The following is a 9,606-nucleotide window of genomic DNA, read 5'->3' on the forward strand; positions in this document are numbered from 1 at the left end:
TCTTTTCTTAGGAAAAGCTGGTCTTATTTTCCGATCTGGCAGTCATCACATGCATAAATCTTCTCCTTCAGTAGTTACTGTGCCATTGCAGGGTGGGATTTCAATCCACAGGTGCTGCGCAGCCCCCCCCACCCAACGCTAACCCGTCCCTGTCATGCTCAAAAGAGCGTTTCCTTGGGACAGGATGCCATTTGTGGTGGCACATCACCTCTTTAAACATCTCCCTGAAGCGGGTGGGCTTGGGCGCACCATGAGGTTGTACGAGAATCGGGTTTTTCCGTTCCTGGCTGAGCTCAGATAGAAGAAGACCCCAGAGATGACCATGGCATATTTCATACACCCGGGAAATCTTAATGTGCTCACACTGTTCTTCTGGTCAAGGAAAACCTCCACATGAGCTGCGATCGGTGTGTGGAACGGAGCCAACAGATGCAAACAAGTGACCACCAGCACAGACTGAGGAGAAAACCTACTGTGTTACAGTGTAATTAGGTCCATATTTAATATGTTTAACCCAAACAGATTAAAAGTCAAAATTCCATTTTTTTTTTCCTTTGTGAAATACATGCCCTATTAAAAATGACCTGAGCATTTCAAAGCGTAAAGCCTCTGAAACGGTGTACCGTCTATGTTGCTCTTGTACGTTATGGGTCACTGATAAAGGGGAATAAATAGGGGAGAAAAAAACAAATATGAATCGTTAGTGTTGCTGAAGTGCGTGACAACATCCAATTTACTGTTAATAACCCGTCAAAAACTTTTCACTCCTGGTATGAATAAGAGTGCTTGAGAGGAAGGTGATTATTTTTCACATTATTTAATCAAACACAAAATTGTAACTCAAATAAAACCGTATCCTATCTGCTCGACAATATAAACTTCCAGCTACTACCGTTTTATTTTTCCTTTTTCTATAATGACTTAAATCTATATTCTCTCTCTTATTACATCTTGGCTGTAACTCTTATGGGTTCTAGAAAGACTGACTCGTACACCCTATAGTGCACAAAAATATTTGGAGTACTTAAGATTTTATTTAAATTCATGTGTATTTGATGTATATGTTGAGTTTGACAGCACTCTATAGGCCTTCGATGTAAGGAAACAAAAAACAGCATCTTTTTATGCGCAAAAAACCAACAAAAAACTGGCGAAGGATTCGGGAAACGGACGGGGGCTGCGTGGATTAAGGTCTTTCTAAATTGGTTAGGGGGTAAGGGTTAGTTTCTGTGTGTTAGCAGTTCTTCTTTCGGCACACCACCTGTTGCTCGCCTATTATTAAAGCATGTCAGCTATTTTTAAAGGATTGCACTGAAACTTACGGGCAAGCAAACAGCCCAAGAGACGAGCCACAAACAGCAATGACCGGCCATTAAAAAAAAACATAAACAAAATCCCAAATGACAGTATGAAAAAGTATGCAGAAGCGTTGCCACCACGACCTTTTTTAACAGATGTAACAGATAGACGTCAATAAGAAGAAGCTGTGAATAAGAAGCTGGATTCAGCCTAGTTTCTCTTTGACTAGCTTTAGCGCTCTAAAATAATAACTGGTGAAAGATGAACATCAAAAATGCATCACAACAAATTTGTATTTTACCATTCTGGCCAATCAGTGGACGATTTGATTGCGATCACAGCATGAGTATGTTTAGAACTTAATTCATATTGAAAATGTGTATGTGTAAAATAAATAGGCTAGTTTCAAATACAGTGCAAATTACTGAAAGTATAATCTCCCATGTAATCGCAGTTTTGGGCCATGGGAAGATTTCAGTAAACAGCTTGTACTGTAAACATGTCAACAATGGTTTGGAGTATAAAATCTAATAATTATATAATTAGAGTGCAGCCCTATTCAGTGCATAAAACTCAAGATGTGTTCACAAAGCACGCAAGTGATGAAGCAGGTAACATATGTTAACAATATGCTTGCAGCTGTATTAGGATTTAATGGGATAATTCACCCAAAAAATGAAAAATTATCCCACAATTTACTCTCAAACTATCTACAGTAGGTTGTATATGACTTCCTTCTTTCAGATGAATACACAATTGAAGTTATATTAAACAATGTCCTGGCTCTTCCAAGCTTTATATGGCAGTGACTGGTGGGTGTTATTTTTCATGGTCCAAAACAGAAGTCCAATAAAATGCATCCATCCATCATAAAAAGTGGCTCCACGAGAGAGAGTGGCATCCAGCGGATGGCATAGGATGTAGCCGTAGCATAAGCTCCGGTGAGAATATGCAAGTCTCGCGAGAATCAAGTTTTGTTTACAGCACAAGGAAAACACAGTATCATCTTGGCTTATATCAAAAATCTCTCCAACACCACATTTTGTCTTTACAAATACTCGTTTGTATTTCTAAGTTCGGGACCAGTATTTTGATTTGCTTCTCCTATACAATTCTGTGTTTGTCGATCTCGCTTACGCCCTAAACATCCTACGTCATCTGCTGGAATGCCACTCTCTAGTGGTGTGCTCAAAAAAAAAAAAAAAACAGGTAGAAGCCAGAGAGTATGGTTGATAAAAGTTTTAAATATGGCTAATTTTCTTACAACAAATCAAATACTTTTCAGAAGGGCCTTTTATTAACCCACTGGAGTCCATGTGGAGCACTTATTATGATTGGATGAATGAAGTTTGTTGGGCTTCAAAAATCTCAACACCAATTCACCTGCCATTATAAAGCTTGCGGAAGAGCCAGGACCATTTTTTTTATATTAACTCCAGCTTGTATAGTCCCAAAGAAAGGAAGTCATAAACACTCCTAGGAGGCCTTGAGGGTGTAAGTCATAGGGTAATTGTCAGTTTTGGGTGAACTATCCCTTTAACACAGCCGTGGCACTGTCATCCATGAGAATTCAAAATATAGGCCAGCTGGCCTACTTACACAGCCTTTTAGTGACCTGCTGGCGCGCGGGTTTTCTGATGCTGACTTTCTCACATTAGAGGAGCTGTCTTGTCCCACACTAGCTTTTGCATCCAGGGACTTGCAAATCTTCTCTAGTTTTAAGCTGCATTGCGCCGATGAGCAAATACAGGCACATGATGGTCACCTGTGGGCATTGAGTGAGGAAAAACAACAGAGTGGTGATTTTTATCGGTGGATGATCAGGTTTGTGTACATCCAGCGTGGCGCTTGAACCAGCATGCAGGTGGCAGATAAAGTGGACATGGCACGCTACTCCTTCCCTTTTGGGAAGAGGAAGGGAGCGAAAAAGCCATGGAGGATGGTGTTGGGAAATGGCACACAATACAGACACGCTCCACACGCTCAAGATCACCCGCTGGCGTGAGTGCGAGTCACTAAATATTTGACCCCTGAGCGGATGGACCAACAGCAATGTAGCACGCTCTACAATCAGTTACTGGTACATTCAAGATGGAGGCGAAACATACGTCTAAAAGAGGAAGTCTTGAAGTAGCAGCCACCTTTGCCAAAAAGGACGGGATTTAGTTACTCCACATTTGCGTTGAGCTCCAAAGGCATCCCCAGAAGAAGCACCACAGCAGGTCCGACACCGCCAGACTCTGAACAGGGTAGAAGTTGGTGGGTGTCCTCATGACCTTGTTGCGAGCAATAACAATGCATGTAAGAATGTTCCCCAGACCAGCTCCCACCAAAAAGATGATCAGGTAGGTGATACCACACAGGCAGAAACACCGGGGAACGTCGGGGCCCCAGATATTTCTCCAGATACTCGTCTTGGTTGAGGCAAAAAGCTCTTCCATCTCCACCTCACTAAGGTTAAACACAATACTGGTGTTGCACAGCAGGTCTTGGACGCATCTTGATACAGAGGAATTCATTGAGGAACAGTTGGGTTTGGCAATCATTCTGGACCTAGTGATGGAAGATGAAAGAGTGGGAGACAAAGGATCAAATTTGCTTGACGATCATGGACAAACTGACACTTTTTGAAAGTGTTTCTACACTCTCAGAAAAAAAAAGGTACACGATGGTACAAATAATGTTCCTCAAAGAACAGTTTTGTACCTTTTCAATAACTGTACCTTGACTGGTACAGTTAAAAGACCTCTGATGATACTGTTTGGTACCTTTCAAGCTACAAATGAACTTAAGGTACATTAAATAGTTCTCACGTCACAGGTACAAGTGTTAGGTGAAAATTACGTTTCATGCATGTGATTGGTTGCTGTATTTTAACGACGATTAGGCATATGCAACAAGACTCTGATTGGTAATCTTGAAGACAACGAGATTTAAAGGTGAGTTTTGACAATTTACGTTTATATTAAGTTCACAAGTTGAAAACGTAAATGTTTCAGCTACTCAACGTGAAATGACATCAAAAAATGTATAACCACCATGTCTACACTGGATTTGTGACAATTATTCTGCAAAATAAATTTTAATTTAGAAAATTTGGACTAAACCGCTCTATTCATATGGATTAGTTTTTTACAATCGCTTTATGAATTTTAAAGCATCAAAGTGGCAGGGCATGGCACGGTCAGTGGAGGGACAGAGATCTGTCAGATTTCATTCAAAAGATCTTTATGTGTTTTGATGAGGGAACTAAAGTCTTATGGGTTTGGAATGACATGAGGTTGAGTAAAGCACTTCGCATCGCTTCATAAAACTGAGGTTAAACCACAGAAGTGAGTGACATATTACTCTGATGTCTTTCTTACAGTTCTGGACCTTGAATGTGGAAGTTGCGTTGCTACCAGTGGAGGGACAGAAAGCTTTTGGATTTCATCAAAAATATCTTCATGAAGACGATCTAAGGTCTTATAAGTGTAAAACAACATAAGGGTGACTAATTAATGACAGTTTTCATTTTGGGTGGAATCCTGGAAAAACACCATAAATCAGATACAGCATGCATTGGGCCAGTTTCCTGGAATAAACTGAAATGCAGATAAGAAAAGAAGAGTTCATTACAATTAATGGTATTTCTTGTTTGCCACTGTATAAAATGACAATTCCCACATTTGAGTATTTAAGTATTTTACATGAAAATAAATATTTAAGCATGCCCATGGTGAACAGGCTTCTCTCATGCATTCTTGAATGTGCAATATAGAGCTAGGGCTACTGTAAGGTGAAAGGTAAGATGTTCACTAAAAAATAAGATGAAAAAGTCACATGGATGTCATTGAATATCATTGTTTCTTTGTGCAACACCATTTACCACCTATTTACCATATAATTTATCCAAAGTGCATTCATGGGACAGCGTCATCTCTTATGTGAACACAACATGAATGCATTGCGGTGCTCTTGTGAAAGTGCATTCCAGATCATTGTTTTTGTAAATAAAATTGTAAATTATGGTTTTGTTTTGTGCAAACTTAGCACTCACATCACTTCATAAAATTGAGGTTAAGCCATTGGGGTTACATGGGTTACTTTAAGGGCCTTGAATATGTAAGTTGCATTGCTGCTTATGGAGGGACAGAAAGCTCTCATTTTTCATCAAAAAATATCTTTGCAGTGCATCTTTGTGGTATGCATGTTTCGTCTTAACACTTTGCTTGTTTCATCTTTAGAGTTTGCTTGTTTTGAAAGTATGGAAAGAATAATGTATGTCTTTATATTTGCTAAATGTCTTTTTAAATGTGGATTTTTTTTTATTTATGCTGTTCTGGTTGTACATCTGGTGATATTCAGGGAGAAAGTGAACAATTGTCACAATCAGACAGATGTTACATGCTAAGAATCTGTAGTAAGATAAAAAAAATATTCAGGGTACAGTTGTAACTAGTCAGTTGGAATATAAATGCAATCAATTTACTTCTGTCTTTTCTAATACTGATTCTTCATTTAGTTCAGGAAGAACCAGCGCACACTATATCCCACTGTGCAGATTTTGGGAACGTCTGACTGGACACAAGTCTTCAGTGAGAAGAGAATTTTCAGAATTGTAAAAATGGAGGGATCTGAAATTTGCAGAGCAGTTGAGGTTGAGGATGGTGTTTTTTGAAAATGTTAAATAAATGCAGGGATGTTGTGTGAAAAGTGGGGGAAAAAAGTTTTCTAGTTTGTTACATAATGTAACATTTTAGTGTAATTGTATTTTATGTACTGTAACCTTTTAGTTTAATTTTATTGTGCTTTTTTTGATACTCTGTTAATTTTCTTTACAGAGTCTTTATTATAATCTGGAAAGATACATTTACACAAATAAATATTTTACTGTTCAACCACTTATTTTATAGTGTGTATTTGATATGTATTTGCAGTTACTGCTATTAAAATATCTTTGGTTTCAGTTGTTGAATGTGCATGTTATTCAATAGGAAAATGGCCTTTAATAGTTCTTGAAGAAACATATTTGGCCACAGTTTAAGGTACAAATGGGCTTGTCACTGGGGTGGTACCTTAAAGGACAATATTTGTACCTTTGATGAAGGTACCAACAAGTTTTCAAAACGAAAAGGTACATTTTGGTTCCTCATGGTACAAATCATGTCCTTTAAGGTACAAATTTGAATGGTACAAATTTATTCCTTTATATTAAGGTACAATTCTGTACCCTTAAAAGGTACTGCCCCAGTGACAAGGGTTTGTACCTTTTTTCCCTGAGAGTGTAGACAGTTTAGAGTGAGACAGAAGGAACTTGAGAGAGTAAATAAGGGACTTTGGGAGATTTCTTATTAAAACTAAAATATTCTCATAAAACTTTTTATCTAATAAAAAAATGGGAAAGTTGATTGTATACAGAGCCCATGGGGTAGACGGTAGACGGTAATGGTAACTGTTATTATTGCAAAAACATGATGCCATGAGGTGAAACTGATGAGGTTATTGTATATTCCATATGGCAATACACATCATGCAAAAAGGCAAATAAAACAAATTTTTTGGAAAGCAAGGCCCTCAATTTCCCTCATTTCCTTCCATAACTGATTTTAAGCTATTTTAATTTATACAAAAACCACAATACACACAAAAAAAAATTTCCCAAATAATAATTCAATCATTCAATAATTTTTTTTTTTTTTTTTTTTTTTTTTTTTTTTACAAATGTATGGACTAGAAAGTTAGTAATGATAGAGAACTGAGATTATGTTAAACCCATAACACGTTTTTATTTTAAATTATGAAAAACACACTATTTAATATACAATTATGTACTGCTGTATTTAACTCTGTTTAGTAACAAATTGATTTTCATAGGTTTCATTTTTTACAGTATGGATAAACAAAGCAAAACTGCTAACACTTAGGTCTCACTTATTAATATTGGTTAATGTATTGACTTACATTAACTAACAATGACCAATACATTTTTACAGCATTTATTACCCTTGTTAATGTTACTTAATAAACAATGCATATGATCATGTTAGTTCACAGTACATAACTAATTATTAAAGATAAAGCTTTTGATTTTAATAATGTATTAATAAAATGTTGAACTTAACATTAACTAAGATTAATAAATACTACAAACAAACAAAACTTTATTGTACAGTGTCAAAAAGAAGCCTACTGTAAGGCATCTTAAAATATAAAAGCCCTCAAATATAACCCATCTATTGGAAATTAGTAGCTATGGAATTTGAAATAATAGGACAAAACTAACCAAAAGCAAAAAAAGTAAGGGGAAAAAGGAAGCAAAGGAAGCTGTATGACCTCAAATTACGGCAGTGAGGTCCCCTAGTGGAGTAGGTGGATGGAGATGTGTAGAATTGGAGGGAAAAGAGTGAAACTGCCACAGGTGCAGGGAAATCTTTATAATGAAGGGCAGAGAATATGAGAATGACTGCTGATTCCCCAGCAGGATCTGACTTCATGGCTGAGCAGCTGTGCTATTAGTGGAAGAGGTTGTGACCATCATTGGAGAGAGCGGGAGGAATGACTTAGAATGAGACACACATTTAGCTTGAAGGATTATATTATAGCAGATTCCTTTCCAAGCCAAAGCGGCTAATATACAGCCACTTTAATGCATTATTTTTTGATGATGTTGGAATCAGCACATATACTGTGCTGATTCCAAGGAATTCAGGGTTTTTAACGATTTATTGACTGCAGTTGACTCAGGGTCCTCAGCAGTTTTTGTTTTATTAGATCTTAGCGCTGCATTCGATACTATTGACCATGAGATTTTACTCTCACGGTTTGAGAAGGTGGTGGGAATCTATAGAATAGCGCTTACATTGTTTAAGTCCTTTCTTTCAAACAGATCTTTTTCTGTAAATGTTGGTCAAGATTATTCGCAACCTGTTTCTTTACTTTGTGGGGTTCCACAGGGGTCCATTCTCAGCCCGATTTTGTTTTCTTTGTATATGTTACCCCTTGGATAATTTTTTCATAAACAAGGAATATAATTTCAATTTTATGCAGATGACATGCAAGTTTATCTTCCTCTGCAAAAGAATAGTAAAAAGCAAATAGAATATTTAATGTATTGTTTACAAGATATTAAACTATGGCTGTCCTTAAATTGTTTAAATCTGAATGAAGTTTGCAGTTTGGAGCTCCAATAATTTATCTGATTTGAGCAGTTTAGCCCCTTTTTGTTAGCCAGTAGTTTGAAGTTTAGGAGTTGTTTTTGAAAGTGATCTCAAGTTTGAGAAACAGACTTATTCTCTGGTTATGTCCTGTTTTTATCACTTGAGATTAATAGCCAAGGTGAAACCATTTTTGTCCATGCGTGATTTAGAAAAAGTTATTCATGCCTTTTTATTCACATGGTTAGATTACTGCAACTCATATGTTGGCATTAAATAAATCATTGCTTAACCACTTACAACTATTCCAAAATGCTGCAGCTTTTGACAGGTTCTCGTTAGAGAGATCATATTACTCCTGTTCTGAGTTCTTTAGAATGGTAAACTTGGTCTTTTTTGTCTATAAATCATAGCATAGTAGGGCTCCATTGTACTTGGTGGAACTGCTTGAGAAATATGAGCCAAAGTGGTCTCTAAGGTGTGCCCGGCTGGTGGAATGACCTCCCAATCTCATTTCGAAAATCCAAGTCTTTACTCATTTTCAAAAAACATCTAAAGACTCATCTTTTTCGCCAGCACTTGACCAACTTATACTAGCACTTACCTTTTATTTTATTGTCTATCCTATTCTTGGAAGAATAAAACAAAACAAACAAACAAAAAAAAAACCTTGCTATGAGTTCTGTGCTAGACTAACTGAGACTTGTCATTGCACTTGTATACTGTTGTTGTTCTCTCATTGGTCTGATTGCTTCTATTGTTCTCATTTGTAAGTTGCTTTGGATAAAAGTGTTTGCTAAATGATTAAATGTAAATGTTAAACGTAAGCTGACCAGCTGGCTTTGATGATTCCTAGAACTAAACGGAGAAGTGGAGATTGAGCTTTTGTAGCGATAGCTCTGACACTCTGGAATAAATTATAATTTTCTCTCAGATCAGTACCCCGTTTAAGTGTTTTTAAACACAAGCTTAAGGAATATTTCCTTGCATTAGCATTTAATGGTGTATAGACATTTGTCTGTATATTGAAATTGTGGAGAGTTTATTTAACTGTCATTTTATTGTGGTTTCAGTGTTGTGTTTTATGTTTGAGACTGTTTTATTATGTGTTTACATACTGTACAGCACTTTGGTCAATGGTCAGTTGTGTGAAAGTGCTCAATAAATAAAT

At 36.9% G+C, this 9,606-nt stretch overlaps 1 pseudogene; it reads right to left on the reverse strand.

Annotated features, from left to right (window-relative positions):
• Positions 1-138: 138 nt before the first annotated feature.
• LOC122135033 lies at positions 139-4,013 on the reverse strand (annotated as a pseudogene).
• Between the last annotated feature and the right edge of the window lie 5,593 nt (positions 4,014-9,606).

The sequence above is a fragment of the Cyprinus carpio genome, chromosome A22 (genome assembly GCF_018340385.1).
Source record: "Cyprinus carpio isolate SPL01 chromosome A22, ASM1834038v1, whole genome shotgun sequence".
Taxonomy (NCBI): domain Eukaryota; kingdom Metazoa; phylum Chordata; class Actinopteri; order Cypriniformes; family Cyprinidae; genus Cyprinus; species Cyprinus carpio.